Here is a 16,550-nt window from a genome sequence, read left to right as displayed (position 1 = left end):
AATGTAATCTTCCTCTCTGCTGGATAAAATTTAAGAGTTTGGTGTACTTTACATGACCCCTCATGAGCTAGCATATGTGTAGGAGGTAGTGATATCAAACAACAATGACAAAAGCTGTGGTGAGATGGGATAAGATCTGGATTGCTGCGCATATTGCGTACATACTGGTTAAAATCTTTTATCAATACTAGATGCTGAGCTTCCAACATCAACAACGAAATAATGTCCTTATACTCACCTCTTCCTTTCCTAGCTACTGTGATATAGTGTCGTCTTGTATTTTTATCTCTTTCCAGTGAATATACAAAGATTCTTACTTTATTTATTTTTTCTACTTTAGTGATATCCTCAAATGTTAGTGCAGAATTAACATCTGCTGGCCAATTAATGTTCCTGAGACACCAACTAACATTCACAGATCTAGCACGAATATTATCTGGATGCATACCCTTAGCTAAGCATTTATATACAGCAACACATTGCATAAGGCATACATCAGCTTCACTGTTTGGATTGAAAACAAACTGTTTTCCATGCAAACCTTCAGGATAGTCAATATATGAACCTAACCTTACAGGGTGTTCGATTTGAGTGCAGTTGATGTAAAAACCTGAAAGACACTCAACCAGGACATTAGATCCTTCCTTCTGTTCCAGATACAACTCTATTTTCTCGACTAATTCATCCACCCAGAAATCTATAAGTGTGTTTGCCTCCTCTTGAGTAACTGTTCATGCCTCTCCCCATATTGGAAATCCAACATTATTGATTGGGTTTAGCAATTTTTTTTCCTCGTCTTCATGTATATTTAAATTGTGCACAATCAGTGTGATGTCAGGGTAAATTAGTAGAGAAGGGTGATTTGAGAGATGGCTACGAATCTCATCAATGAAAAATTGTCTGTATTGTCTTAAATACCCCCCAGGGGAAGTATTAGCGGATGCTGGTATAGAGAAAGAAAACCAAACATTGCCTCGGTTATAATTATCAATATTAGGTCGAGTCGAGGTCGAGGGAGGGGGTAGACGTACCGTGCGCGCTCCGTTAAAATCGTGACATTAACAGGGATTCGTAGGACTACTGCCGTGGATTACTGATTACAGACATAACAAAGTGCATAGTGACCGCTGGAAAATTGAAAATAGTCATTAACAATAGAACTTTGTGTTAAATAGAGAATAAACGGGAGACCACGTGTGAGCCAGTGAACGAGGCTTTGTGTACATGCGTGTATTAGGATAAAAAAAAAAAAAAAAAAAAAAAAAAAAAAAAAAAAAAAAAAAAAAAAAAAAAAAAAAAAAAAAAAATAGTGAACGGTGATTCGTGGAACAGTGATGTGGAACGGGTATCACAACAACATATAAGTTGGAAGTGAATATTATAAATATAGAACACTAGAAATATAGAATAGTGGCAAGAGGCGGCATCAGTGGTTATAAATCGGGTAACTGGAAACTGGTGACATCAACCTGGGCCACAAGAGGTCACCTGTACTGACCGGGGGACCAGCCTCGCTACCTACGCTAAGTACCTGCCATAAAGTTTGAACAAAATAACACATAATATTACAAATATACGATATACATATAATATTATAATATTAATCATATAAATATATATACATATATATTGTTACAAATATACAATATACATATAATATTATAAATATATAGATATATACAACAAAACAAGGCAATATGGGAGTAAATAAACAAATTTGTGGCCACTGTAACAACTTCTTAAAGACGAAGGTAACGGGAATTGAATGTTATATCTGTAAGACTAGATTCCATTCGGCTTGTACAGGAGTGAGTAACACTACGGCACTGAGAGATGGCCACTTGCTCTGGGTGTGTAAAAATGACCTGCCAGCTTGGAATATCCTAAAAAACCTTCTAGATAACATGACGCATGATCGGAAAACATCATTCATTGGAAGCCTACCAGCCATCCAGAAGGAGTGGGAAAGGAACAACAATTCTAATATACCAGGGGCGGAGGCTATAGTCAGGGATGAAACTGAGGCTGAAACTCAGGAAGTTGTAAACTCTGACTCAGTAGGCCAGGATGTAGATGACATAAAACTAGAAAGTGTACCTGACAGCTCGATAGGTACAGACACCACGACGGTTCTCGATAGAGCAATTCAGAACAGAAGGACAGACTTATGCAAATTTTATGCAAAGGGCATATGCAGACATAGATATGCTGGTAATAAGAAAGGATTAGAATGCAGTTACCAACATCCCAAAAAATGTTTAAATATGCTTAGGAAAGGTGAGTGTCGATTTGGATCAATATGTAGGTTTTTCCATCCTGACATGTGCCAAACCTCACTGGAGGACAGAAAATGCTATGACCTTAGCTGCCCACACTTTCACGTGAAAGGCACGGAACGCTACATAAAGAGTGGCAAGCAGGATAATGAATTTGGGGGAAACTCTATAAATTTTTTATACCAGACCGGCAGAGAATTCAAAAGGAGCAGCATGGAGAGTGTATGGAACTGGATGCCAGATCCACTGGCATTCCAGAATTACAGATACAATTACCCACCGAAAGGGAACTACAACTACGACAGAAAACTGCCCTACAACAATCAGTACTGGTCAGAACAAACTCATTATGTCCACGATTAATGGACGTGCCGAAAAAGTCTCCCATTCAAACTATCACTAATAGAGTAACCTCATTCATCTTTGCCAACATACAAGGACTGAAAACAAGAACAAACAACAAAGTACAGTTCATAAATGGCCTCCTCACGGAGTCAAATGCAGTATTTGGAGCTTTCACAGAAACCCATGCAGGGGAATTGTTGGACAGTGAGATCTGGATTCCAGGATATAACCTATACAGGTGTGATAGGAAAATTAGGTCACATGGAGGAGTGGGTCTGTATATTAGGGAAGACCTTGTATGCTCGGAGCTCCTAAACGTTACAAATGAGGTGGTAGAGGTACTGGGATTAAAAATAGAGAAAATAAATTTAGTGATTATACTAATATACAAACCGCCAGATGCAACGTCTGAGGAATTCACAGAACAGATAAGCAAAATAGAGAATAGCCTTGATAATTTGGAGAACCCGATTCCTGATATTATTTTCCTAGGTGACTTCAACTTGCCTAGTCTCAGGTGGAAAATAGCAAACAATAATATTATACCAGGAAATCTATCAGGACCTAACCAACCACAGATTAGAGAACTACTTAGATTCTGTGACAAATTTTCACTCAATCAGCAGATATCGGAGCCAACGAGAAATGAAAATATTCTAGATCTGGTCTTTACGAACAATGAAGACATTATCAGAGACATTACGATATCAGATACCACATACTCAGATCACAAACTCATTGAAGTGCAAACGACCATCAATACTCAGAATAGACCTAAAACGTTGATTAAGCGAGAGGGGCTATTCAGTAAATTCAGTTTTAATAATAAAAGGATAGACTGGGAGATAATAAACAGGGAACTTACAAACATTCCATGGGGAACTGTTCTAAATAATACAAGTCCTACAGAAGGAATAGAAAAACTTACTTCAGAAGCGTTTCAAGTCTGTCTGAAACATGTTCCTTTGAGGAAAGCCAGAAAGAGATCTAACGTAGAAAGAGAACGCAGACGACACTATAAACGTAGGAAAAAAATAACGGAACTGCTTATGCAGACACGAATTTCCCGTCAAAGAAGGAATAATTTAAATAGGGAGATTGAAGAAATCGAGCGGAAATTGAAACACTCATATGAAACTGAAGAAAGGCAGTTAGAACAGAAAGCAATTCAGGAAATAAAGAAAAACCCAAAATATTTCTTCTCATATGCGAAATCAAAAGCAAAAACCACTGCCAGTATTGGACCTATTCGTACAAGTGAAGGTTCATACACGGAGGATGACAAAGAAATTAGTGAAATCCTAAAAAAGCAGTATGAGGACATGTTTAGCACTCCAATAAACAACATGAAGGTGGAAGATCCAGACATTTTCTTTATGCGGGATATTCAAACCCCGGTAAATATAACTGATATAAACACGAGCGCACTAAATTTTGAAAAAGAAATTGAAAACATGCCCATGCACTCGGCCCCAGGTCCAGACTCATGGAATTCAATATTTATAAAGAAATGCAAAGTGCCGGTAGCACAGGCACTCAGTATAGTGTGGAGGAAGAGCTTGGACACGGGGGAGATACCAGATGCACTTAAAGTAGCAGACATAGCCCCTCTACACAAGGGAGGGAGCAAAGCATTGGCAAAAAATTATAGACCAGTTGCACTAACATCGCACATCATAAAAGTTTTTGAGAGAGTGATTAGGAGTCAGGTCACCAATTTCATGGAGACCAATGACCTTCATAACCCAGGCCAACATGGATTTCGAGCGGGAAGATCGTGCCTCTCACAGCTACTTGAGCACTACGACAAAGTCACTGAGGCATTAGAAGAGAAACAGAATGCTGATGTGATATACACGGACTTCGCAAAGGCCTTCGATAAATGTGACCATGGCGTGATAGCACACAAAATGAAGTCAATGGGAATAACCGGTAAAGTAGGACGCTGGATACTCAGTTTTCTGTCAAACAGGACTCAGCGAGTAACTGTCAACCATATAAAATCTAGTCCAAGTGCAGTGAAAAGCTCTGTACCTCAGGGTACAGTCCTTGCACCACTGCTTTTCCTTATTCTCATATCAGATATAGACAAAAATACAAGTCACAGCTTCGTATCATCCTTTGCAGATGACACAAAAATCAGTATGAAAATTACCTCGGCCGAGGACATTGAAAAACTTCAAGCTGATATTAATAAAGTTTTCGACTGGGCATCAGAAAATAACATGATGTTTAACAGTGATAAATTCCAGGTACTCAGGTACGGTAAAAATGAGGACCTTAAACATAATACAGAGTACAAAACACAATCAAATGTACCCATAGTAGGAAAACAGCATGTAAAGGATTTGGGAATAATAATGTCGGACGACCTAACGTTTAAGGAGCATAACCAAGCAAATATTGCGACAGCCAGAAAAATGATAGGATGGATTACGAGAACTTTCAAATCCAGGGATCCCATCACAATGGTGGTACTCTTCAAGGCACTTGTGTTGTCCCGTCTTGAGTACTGCTCAGTACTCACTTCCCCCTTCAAAGCAGGAGAGATTGCTGAAATAGAGGGAATACAGAGAACATATACGGCACGCATAGACGCAATAAAGCACCTAAACTATTGGGATCGTCTCAAAGCCCTCCAAATGTACTCACTAGAAAGAAGACGAGAGAGATATCAAATAATATACACCTGGAAGATACTGGAGGGCCAAGTACCAAATCTACACAGTAAAATAACAACGTACTGGAGTGAACGACATGGAAGAAAATGTAGAATAGAACCAATGAAGAGCAGAGGTGCCATAGGCACAATCAGAGAACACTGTATAAATATCAGAGGTCCGCGGTTGTTCAACGTCCTCCCAGCAAGCATAAGAAATATTGCCGGAACAACCGTGGACATTTTCAAGAGGAAACTAGATTTATTCCTCCAAGGAGTGCCGGACCAACCGGGCTGTGGTGGGTATGTGGGCCTGCGGGCCGCTCCAAGCAACAGCCTGGTGGACCAAACTCTCACAAGTCGAGCCTGGCCTCGGGCCGGGCTTGGGGAGTAGAAGAACTCCCAGAACCCCATCAACCAGGTATCAACCAGGTATCTGTCTATGACTTGAGGTTGTATTTCTCGTGGGGACGGAGGAGGAGGAGGAGAGCTGGGGATGTGGGGGGGGGGGTGTTGGCCCCCCTCCACGAACAGGGGAGAGTGCTCCGTCAACAGCAACTTCAGTGTCAGATGACAGCGTTAATGAGTCAAGGTCTCATTAAGAAGGCTTCCCTCATTGTTAATGTCACTGCTGCTGCTGCTGGTGCTGCTGCCCCTACAACTGCTACTGCTTGGTGGTAGAGAAGAGGGTGAAGATGGTGGATGTTTGTATGTAGTTGTAGATAAACCTTTCCCTCCTTGAGCTGTGGACTGTGACTCATCTCGAGGTATAATCTGCTTATCTGTGCTGTCAGACGTCAGCGATAACGATGCATGGTCATCCCTACTTCCGCTACTCTCTTCTCCACTGCTGGTGCTGTTACTGTTCTCGCTGGTAGATATCAAGTCTATGCATAGTGGTGTGGTATCTATGTATAGACTTGATAGTGGTGTGGAGAAAGAAAACATAACATATACATATATAAATTAAGAAGGTGATGGAATAGACTAGAAGATGAGAATTAATATTCATAAGATATAAAACTAAAATAATATACTATTACCTTACTTATGAGCTGATAAGTGGGTTGAACGGATGTGTGACTAGGAGACCTTAACCGAGTGTTGAGCGGATGGGTTAATGAGTCAGCAACATCTGTCATCCTCTGCAATTATGGTAAGGAAAGAAATGGAAATAGCGTTATTCAACATAGGTATAGAAGGGAAATATTAAGTGAGAGTTTGCATGTGTTTGATGAAAATATAACATAGGTGGAAGTAGTAAATTGAGCTTGTTTGTGTGTTACTTCATTCCGTCGCCTAACATCTCGATGTGAGGGTAAACAGTAGGGGCGAGCGACTGAGTTGTAAACTGAAATTAACAAAACATATATTTAATAGTGAGGTATGTAACAGCCTTTCTAATTAAATAATCTCTCACTATAAGAGTGTTTAGTTTGCACAATATAAGGACCTATGCAAATAGCCTTGCAATAAAGGAACTGTGAGAATAATAGTGACATACTTACAATTGTTTTAAAAGATCTTCTTACATCATGTACACTTGACGTCGTAATGATCTAGTGCAGGCTTGGCACATTTTTCACATTCCAGACAACAGCACTGATTTGGTGAAGGGACGTAGAGGATATCGCACCTCATACAGGCTGTTAAAGTTCATCTCTCCATGATGTAGTATGCTATGGTGTGCACTGAATAAAGGCTCATGGTGAACTACCTGACAGGTAGATGGAGGAAAGGTTATAAGGAATTGACAAGTGATTGATGACCGACAGGTGACGGAGGAGGAGAAAGAGGGTGTTGCAGGATGTTGGGGTGATGGTGTGGGTAAGAGTGAGGTCTTTAGTCCAAACAGGTCACTACCAACATGTACTCTGGTTAGTGTAGATGTAATGTCTCTGGTCCTCATTTGACTTGAAACGATTTAGGGGTAACAGGCACCATCTTCCCTCCTGCTGTGAGTAGTTAAACGACTGGAAAGGGGATATTAAGAAAAGTGGACCAGGGGCCAGATTCACGAAGATACTTACGAATGTTTTTCTTCTTAGCGCCTTCGTAGCGGCTACGTCGGTATTCAGGTAGCCACACTAAGAAGAAAAACATTCGTAAGTTTGGTCTGTCAGCTAAGTGTGCTGTCGACCACACGTAACCTTATGTAATCTGGATATAGCTCAATTTTTCTCTACTACACAACACTGGGATCGATTTTAAGATTTTAATATAAACAAAAGATTATTAGTTGGCGAATCTCGTGAAGAGGAGTCCTTCGTGTTAGTTATATATGCATTCTCTGCTTGAAACTTGAAGTAAATGTCTTTTATGATAGTAAAATTAGTTTTATAATAGTAAGATATTATACCAGTAGTTATTAAGTTAATAAACACTGGTGAACATGAAATATGAGAGAAGGTGATGACCCTGCCTGATGGAAGCATTTACTATCATCAAGTTCACCTAGTAATAAGTTTAGATGGGTATGTATAGCTAAGGTACACCCCTTATCTTTAATTTATTTTGTTTGGTTTTATTTTGAAATTAAATCTAGGTGAAATATAAAATAAAAATGTGCTGCCCAAATAATGTTTGTGGGAACCGACCTGTGAGATTTATATTTATTTAATTTATATGAATTTATATTTACGTTAATTTATATACTTCGATAGCAATTTGTATAATGATAAGTGGACTGTATTTCTGCAATAATCTCATAATCTCACAAATCGATCCTCTACACATTAGGGGGGTTTATATTTATATGTATGCAGCCAATCAAACTACAGTAACTACATACATTGAAGAGGTTCCTTATCTTATAGTACAGCAGGTTAGTCCACCAGGTATAACTAGGGTGTAGACACCAAATTATCCTCTTTGAGGTAGCTTCCATATCACCCAGTAACTGGTGCACAAATCTTGCATCCTCGTCTTGACCTGTCAAAAGTGCGCTAGCTGTGAAGCCAGAATCCTATATATGACAAGCTATATCAGAGAAAACACTATACAGTACATGGAACATGAAGACCTGGCTTAATTACCTTTAGTTTGAGGCGATTTCGCGATCTAACCGGGTCACCCTATATCCTGACATTAATGGCCACTAATGATAGATAATGGGTTTCGGAAAGAACACTTAACTTGATATGTAGACAGCGTGTTGAAAAATGGTACACCTTTGGTTTCCATAACACTACGTCCAAGTAAATTTAACAGGAGCCGAATTTGCTCCCGTGTGAGCCTCTGGTCTCAATAAACAACAATAATGGCTGCCCTCCTTCCCCACTCTGACGCCTGGCCTACTTTGTCCAGATTTCAGAAAGTGATAGAAGAGTCACATTTACTCTACTTTAATATTGATAATTAAGTTAATTTATATAAGATGTTTTATGATGGTAAAGTCCAAAGACTAATGTATTTAAGAATAATTCCCAGCAGAATAGCTGGTGAATTATAATGGTATGTGGTGATGATATCCCGTTTTCTTTAGACGGTAATTCCACTACAAGTTACGTTTTCTATGGGTAACTTGTTGGTAATACAGTTATTATCTGTATGATTATTAAATGGTGTCGGATTTTCCGACATAATTCCCCAGGGGGCTGCTCACGGGTCGAAGTCCTGTTTAGAACAGACGAACACCGATACTCCTCCTTCGAATTATTACATTAATTTGATGTTAGTAGTTAGTAATCACACATTTGTGTGTCTGTTCGTACAGGACGGATGTCCCGTACTAGAGTTGCAGGGGTTAGAAGTCTAATGCAATTTCATTTCCCTGTCAACTCTTGAAAGGCTAATATTCAAGCCTTATTACATATTATTTAACCCAGAAGACTGGATGTGATCAAGTACTACAGTCAAGTATGATTCAGGGACTGCAGTGAGATCAGTGACATTAGATATAACTTGAAGTTTCTTCAGGTAACTGGTCACTGATATATGAACACTGAGGCCCATGGAATACATCTTGATTAAATAATAAATGTATCAAATCAGTCATCAGATTTATTGGGGTTTAATTTAGTTAATTGATTCAGAAGATTGAATAGCTCATCATTGAAGTAAAGTATGGTTCTGAGACTGCAGTGGGTTCAGTGACATTGGTCGCAGTGACTTGTAGCTGTTTTAGGCTACTGTTCACTGATTTGCCACTGAAGCCTCATGAACTCATCTTCAGCTTCAAATGATGATACTAACATCAACCTCTGTTACTATAGTCAGCTGTAATCTCCTTAGTATAATGCTACTGGAGAAATATAATCAGCTGACAAATTTAGATTTCTACTGGTATTGTTTATCTGCAGGCATAGGTCTCCTCAGGCTTGATACTGGACCTGAGAGTAATTTACCTCCTGCAGAGTTTAACATGGTTATACCCTGATATTTAGTAGGGCTACCGATGAATCGATGACAATAGTCTGTCCCTACAAGGAGACCGAAGTCAGTGAGGTGATCAGACTTAATATTATCTGCCAATTTTATTCCTCTATTTCTCAGGAATTTGGCTGTTGCTCGCAGACCTTGAACTTGTAGGTCTACTGGTATTTTGTCCACCACAATGGCTTGTACTCGACAGACGTACCTGCCTAAGCGTACTGATGGTTGTACCACCTGGTAGACTTGAGGTCCTGCATCTGTTACAAACCCTGAGATGTTGAATGACATCTGGGCTACAGGCCTTAATTGTAATTCATCTGCCAACTTTTTAGTGATATATGTTCTCTGGGATCCTTGGTCAAACAACCCACGGGTATGGACCTTGGCCCTCTTATTCAGGATGGTAATTTGGGCAGTAGGCAAAGTCGTATTACCTTTAGACTTTGCCGATTGGACACTCTTTGTTTGTTGCACCTTGCAGTACTGTACTGTGGTGGGAATGCTATCTTCCACCTTGGGGTTTGGAGACGTTCTTTTGGTGTCTCTGCATAATGCTGCATGGTGCTGACCTTTGTTACACCTATTACAGGTGTGTAATTGGGTCTCACAGTCGTTGATGTTATGTTTCCTGAGGCACCTCGTGCAATGTTGCAAATCTTTGAGTCGCTCAACACGGGCGTCACTATCAGGAAAATTAGGGCAGTGGTACATTGAATGTTTCTCATTGCAGAACAAACATGTTCCATAGCTTCCAGTACCCTTTGGTGTCACGTTCTTGGGTGACACAGTAACCATAGGCTTGGAGGGTCCAACTGCATATACGCCCACACTGCCACTGTTCCACTTTGGTGTTGAATTATATTGTCTAGATTGATTTGGAGTACCTTTGGTACTCTGTGGTTTACTATTATTGGTTTCTGAGGGTTTACTTGGTGGTTTTAATTTGTCATGTGTTCGTAATTGATGAACTACTGACTTTAAACCTTCAGATATTTCATTCATGGATAAGATACTTTTATTGTAATGAGCACTCATTTGTCTCAATATGTCCCTAGGTATTTTCTCCTGGACAATTATTTTCAAGACCCACTCAGCCCCGTTTGTATCTGCTGTCAGGCTGAGGGCATTGATCAATGATTCTATCTCCAGCTTGAAGACTTGGAGTGAATCAGCTGAAGCCTCCGGTGGGGGTAAATGCAACAGCTCATGAACTAAATGTGATGTTCTTACTTCTGGATCAGCATAATTATCCTTGAGGAGTTTTACTGCCAGATCATAGCCGTCATTAGTTAATCTCAGATGGGATACTACTGTTTTAGCCTCACCTGATAATTGGCCTTGCAAATAAGAGAATTTACTACTCTTTGGTAAAGATTGTTTTGAGTCTACAAGGTCAACGAATTTGTTCCAAAATTCGTCCCAATCTTCCTCATCTTTTCCTGAGAAAGTGGGTAAATTAATTGGAGGGAGTCGAGCTTCTGCTTGACTCGTATTAGATGCAACTGTTGTTGTTGTTGCTGTTGCCTTGTTCTGGGCAATTAATTTGACATAAGGCTGTAACGTGGCCTGAGTTTGATCTTCATAATTCGCAAGATCAACCATAATGTCGTCTATTTCTGTTTCTGATAAATTAGTGTTGGCAAGTTCAGCCACATATGTTGCTATTTGACATTTGATTTGCTCAAATTTACCTGCAGCTGCTTGATAATAGCTTTCCAGGTCAGCATAATCAACTGTTGATTGTTGTGACAAATCTTCACATTTCTTGATCTGTCTTGTTAAGTGGCCTTTAAGACCTGCAAGGGTTCTTTTCATTCTCCCTGCATTATCCATACTGGCTCGTTGGTGAAGCCTTGTGGAACTTGTACTTGGGCTGCTCATAATACTGAACAAACACTAATGGTAGCCTAGGGTAAATTGCACTCACTAGGCAATAATCCTACCTCTACTAGAGGTTAGCACTTAAAATTAATACACATTATATATATATACAATCATACACACTAATGATTTGAGTGATAAACCAGTGTCATTGGAAGTACCTTTAGGTTAGCTCTTCTATATCACCCTAGGATGGTAGAGACACTAATTAATCACTCAAAGGTGTAATGATCATAAGTAAATTATTATATATACAACTCAACTCGAGTTGATAAAAATTACACCCAAAATAGGGTCTGGACCATTCATTAATGGTGCTAGGTTATTCAATATAGTACAACTGACTATGGTAATAATGGGACTAGGATGAACGATAATAGTTCAACTAGTCAATGGTTAATATCCTACCCTGTTGTGGGTTGGCAATTAGTAAATATTATACTGTGATCACTAGTGCAATTTATATTAAATAATTCTCTATTTTGGAGAAATAATATACACAATTATTGTTAATAGCCTCTTAATTAGCCTCTATGAAACTTCTAATATTATCTAGAAGTATTAAATGTTATTAGTGACCTCGCGAAATAAAGTCCACAAAATTCGTGGATAATCTCTCGCGAAATGTAACACCACGAAATCCGTGAACAATATCGCGAAGACACAGTCACTAATTAGGCTGGCTTCTATATTAGCGCTGTCATTTCACGAAATAACACGCCACCAAATATCTGTGGGTGTGCATGAAACCGCTGACGAAGCTGAACTGGGCTGAGGGAGGCTCCTGAGCTCCCACGAGGCAACGCCGCTGTCTTGACTGCTGGCTTTGTTTAAATAACACTGCACTAGTATATTTAATAAATCCACTGGTTAACTGGTTCATCCGGTACTAAGATGACCAAATGTGGGTTCAAAGGATCAAATAATCCGTCATCCGGTTCGAAGATGACCAAATAATGTGGGAACCGACCTGTGAGATTTATATTTATTTAATTTATATGAATTTATATTTACGTTAATTTATATACTTCGATAGCAATTTGTATAATGATAAGTGGACTGTATTTCTGCAATAATCTCATAATCTCACAAATCGATCCTCTACACATTAGGGGGGTTTATATTTATATGTATGCAGCCAATCAAACTACAGTAACTACATACATTGAAGAGGTTCCTTATCTTATAGTACAGCAGGTTAGTCCACCAGGTATAACTAGGGTGTAGACACCAAATTATCCTCTTTGAGGTAGCTTCCATATCACCCAGTAACTGGTGCACAAATCTTGCATCCTCGTCTTGACCTGTCAAAAGTGCGCTAGCTGTGAAGCCAGAATCCTATATATGACAAGCTATATCAGAGAAAACACTATACAGTACATGGAACATGAAGACCTGGCTTAATTACCTTTAGTTTGAGGCGATTTCGCGATCTAACCGGGTCACCCTATATCCTGACATTAATGGCCACTAATGATAGATAATGGGTTTCGGAAAGAACACTTAACTTGATATGTAGACAGCGTGTTGAAAAATGGTACACCTTTGGTTTCCATAACACTACGTCCAAGTAAATTTAACAGGAGCCGAATTTGCTCCCGTGTGAGCCTCTGGTCTCAATAAACAACAATAATGGCTGCCCTCCTTCCCCACTCTGACGCCTGGCCTACTTTGTCCAGATTTCAGAAAGTGATAGAAGAGTCACATTTACTCTACTTTAATATTGATAATTAAGTTAATTTATATAAGATGTTTTATGATGGTAAAGTCCAAAGACTAATGTATTTAAGAATAATTCCCAGCAGAATAGCTGGTGAATTATAATGGTATGTGGTGATGATATCCCGTTTTCTTTAGACGGTAATTCCACTACAAGTTACGTTTTCTATGGGTAACTTGTTGGTAATACAGTTATTATCTGTATGATTATTAAATGGTGTCGGATTTTCCGACAATGTTAGGTAAGGGTAAAAACTTCAAAAACTTTTTTCATTGAATACTTAAACCTATAATTATGACTATATGGCCTATTAAAAAAGAGAAAGGGAAGTAGGGGTTCAAGACCTCTTCCTGTTACACAGCTTGGGTGTGGAACCAGTAATTATCAAAAGAGGGCACCATGCCAGGGAGGCTATGAAGCAGTAATGCAGTGAGGTGAGGCAGCTACTTATTTGAGGAATGCTTATTTTATTTACCTTATAAGCTGAGGCAGCCTATTTTATTTGAGGAATGCTCGGCTGATTTCTCTACATTTAGCATGGAACAAATTTGTGTCCAAGACCTCTTCCTGTTACACAATTTGGCTGTGTAACAATTAGTAAGTAATTATCAAAAGAAGGCACCAAGCTGGGAAGGCTATGTAGCACCATTGTGTGTAACAATAAACCTAATTTTTTTAAACAAATAATGCACCTGTGAGAAACAAATCCTGTCAGCTGTAAAAATATTGATGCAGTTATTTAAATAAAAAATATAATGAAAGGAATATTACTGGTTTATTTTTATCCTATCTTTTTGTACTATACAGTATATCCAAAGAAGTAAAATATTGAGACATAATGCACAATTTAATGAATGATTCAAAATAAATATGACTATTACATATCAACATGAGATCTTAATGATCCATGGCTTACATGATTTAATAAGAATAATATTGGTAATAACACAAACTGTAATTTAAAATCTTTATTACTGATATTTTTGTATTAAGACGCTTAGGTATACACAGCAATGTGCTGCTACCCTATTCTATATGGAAGATTACACAGTGTAGATAAAAAAACTAGCTATAAGTTCATCTAATACTCCCATCTCACAGGATGGTTAGGCATACATGGGATCAGGGGAGAAAATACGTGCCTCAATACCAAAAAAACAAATCAACTTTGACTAAACAACAACTTCACTATTTTCACAAGAGGTAAGCACTGAATCATGGAAACATTATATTATAACTACTCTTACCAGTTTCTACAAGACTCCTCTCAAACAATGTATTTTTTTAACATGCTTAGGTATACACAGCAATGTGCTGCTTCCCTATTCTGTATGAAGGCCCATATAGTCCATGCTCTGAAACTCTCCCTGGACAGTTGTAATAGGACCCATTATCACCACACCAGAAATAAATATCTCTTTGATATCCCCAGAGTCAAACATAATCTGTGTAAACACTCTTTGCAAATAAAGGGACCTAGTCTATGGAACTTACTCCCTAGTGAATTGAAAAGCTGTCAAACTTTTGCCTCAATCAAAAACAAAACCAAAAAGTACCTAATTTCATCTTCATAATTTCTTATACTGTGCTTTAAATTTGCTCTGTATCTAGTGTTACTCAATCTCCCAATCTTTATGTACTTAATCCAAACAACTTTACTATTGTGATCATTGCTGTCTTCTTTTCAGTACTAGTAATATGCTGAATTGTGCCTTTTAATATTTTTTAAAGTACCATTCAAGCTGTCAATGCAATCAATCTGAGCTACTTATGTGCTTTAATATACCTACTAATTTCTCCCATCTTTTTTCCTTTGTTTTCTTGCCATGTGCCTGTTATCATTGTTATTAATTTTGCTAGTATTTACCTACTTAAAATTTTCTGTTAGATTAAGGACCTGCCCGAAACGCTGCGCGTACTAGTGGCTTTACAAGAATGTAATCACTATGCTATGTATCCTCACAATCACAATGTACCATCTTGTATATATATTAATAAATAATAAATAATAATAATAATAAATAAATAGTTCAGATAAAAAAACAGGTACAAGCTCATCCAACATCCCCACCTCACAGGACGGCCAATCATACATGGAATCAGGAGAGAACAAAATATGTAAGGTGATCTATTAGCCACCTCTGGGAAAATCTGGGTACATGACAAGAATATCTTTCAATATTCCTGAGTGTATGAAGTAATTACAGAGCTCAAAGCGCCTCATACCATTTGGTATGAAGTCACTGATAACAGGGCAATCACAGATATAGTCTTGGAGAGTATGTTCTCTCAAGTAGGACTGAAAACAGATTTTTTTTTAACCCAGATGGTTAAAACCCATGGAACCGCCTACCCGCTGAAGTCGTACATGCCAAACTCGAGCTAGAAAATATAATTATTACAATTGGCGGGACTTAACAAACCCCCGGCTTTTTGTCCTCGTCGAGGCCACTAGATAGTTAGTAGCCCTTGGGTAAATTTAGGTAAATATATTTGTAAATAGATACCATCACTTCTCAAGTCTTGGGAGCGACAAAGGGAGCTATACACTATCTCTTAGAATTACGTAGGTAAACAAAAATGTAACATATTTGTATACTACAATGTCAGTGCTGACTGTACAAGCTGAAAACACATTGTTTTACTTCGAAATGTACTAATTTTATAAGAAAATTCTACGTAAATAAGCAGCAAGTGGTCACGGATAAGCTTCAGTATGCCAGCGTCGTCATTGGCTACAGCTGTAAAATGAAAAATGTTACCTTCTCTCTGATTGGCCAAACTAAAAGCCTAATGACATCTAGCGAGACCTAAGTGAACTACTTAAAAATCTTCGTAAGTTTACTTTTCTGAATCGCCCTATGGCGCGTTCTTAGCCAGCATATAGGAGCCCTCGTAGCAAACCTACTTATGAAGAAATACATGGAGCTTCGTGACTCGAGGTCGAGATGTCCTACGAGAAGGGAGAAGATTATGTTCTGTGTCAAGTGTGTGTGCAGATACTGGGAACCTGAGACTGCAGGGAGGAGTACACACTAAAAACATTCATCTCCTCCTCAAGCTCCAGGATGTAGGTGAGGGACAGGCTAATGATAAGTGATACCAACATGAGAGTGAGAAGCCCAAACTTACCTCTACAACTCTACGCTTGCAAAACATACACTTTCAACACTTAACTCTACTATTACTTCAACATACTCAACTGCACACATGCTACACATGCTGACATGCTCACATCCTCACCTAACCTATCCATACACACCCCATTAATCACTCTAGGACTACGTCCGTGCGA

General features: G+C 38.7%; 1 protein-coding gene across 1 annotated transcript in view; it reads left to right on the top strand.

The window, feature by feature from the left end:
- LOC123750388 (golgin subfamily A member 6-like protein 6) overlaps nt 1-16,550 on the top strand; it is a 278,485-nt gene that overhangs the window by 208,087 nt on the left and 53,848 nt on the right. The gene's annotated exons all lie outside the window — the stretch shown is intronic.

The sequence above is a fragment of the Procambarus clarkii genome, chromosome 15 (assembly GCF_040958095.1).
Source record: "Procambarus clarkii isolate CNS0578487 chromosome 15, FALCON_Pclarkii_2.0, whole genome shotgun sequence".
NCBI classification, from domain to species: Eukaryota; Metazoa; Arthropoda; class Malacostraca; order Decapoda; family Cambaridae; genus Procambarus; species Procambarus clarkii.
Note: the sequence above shows the minus strand (reverse complement) of the source record. Positions and strands in the feature narration are given on the sequence as shown.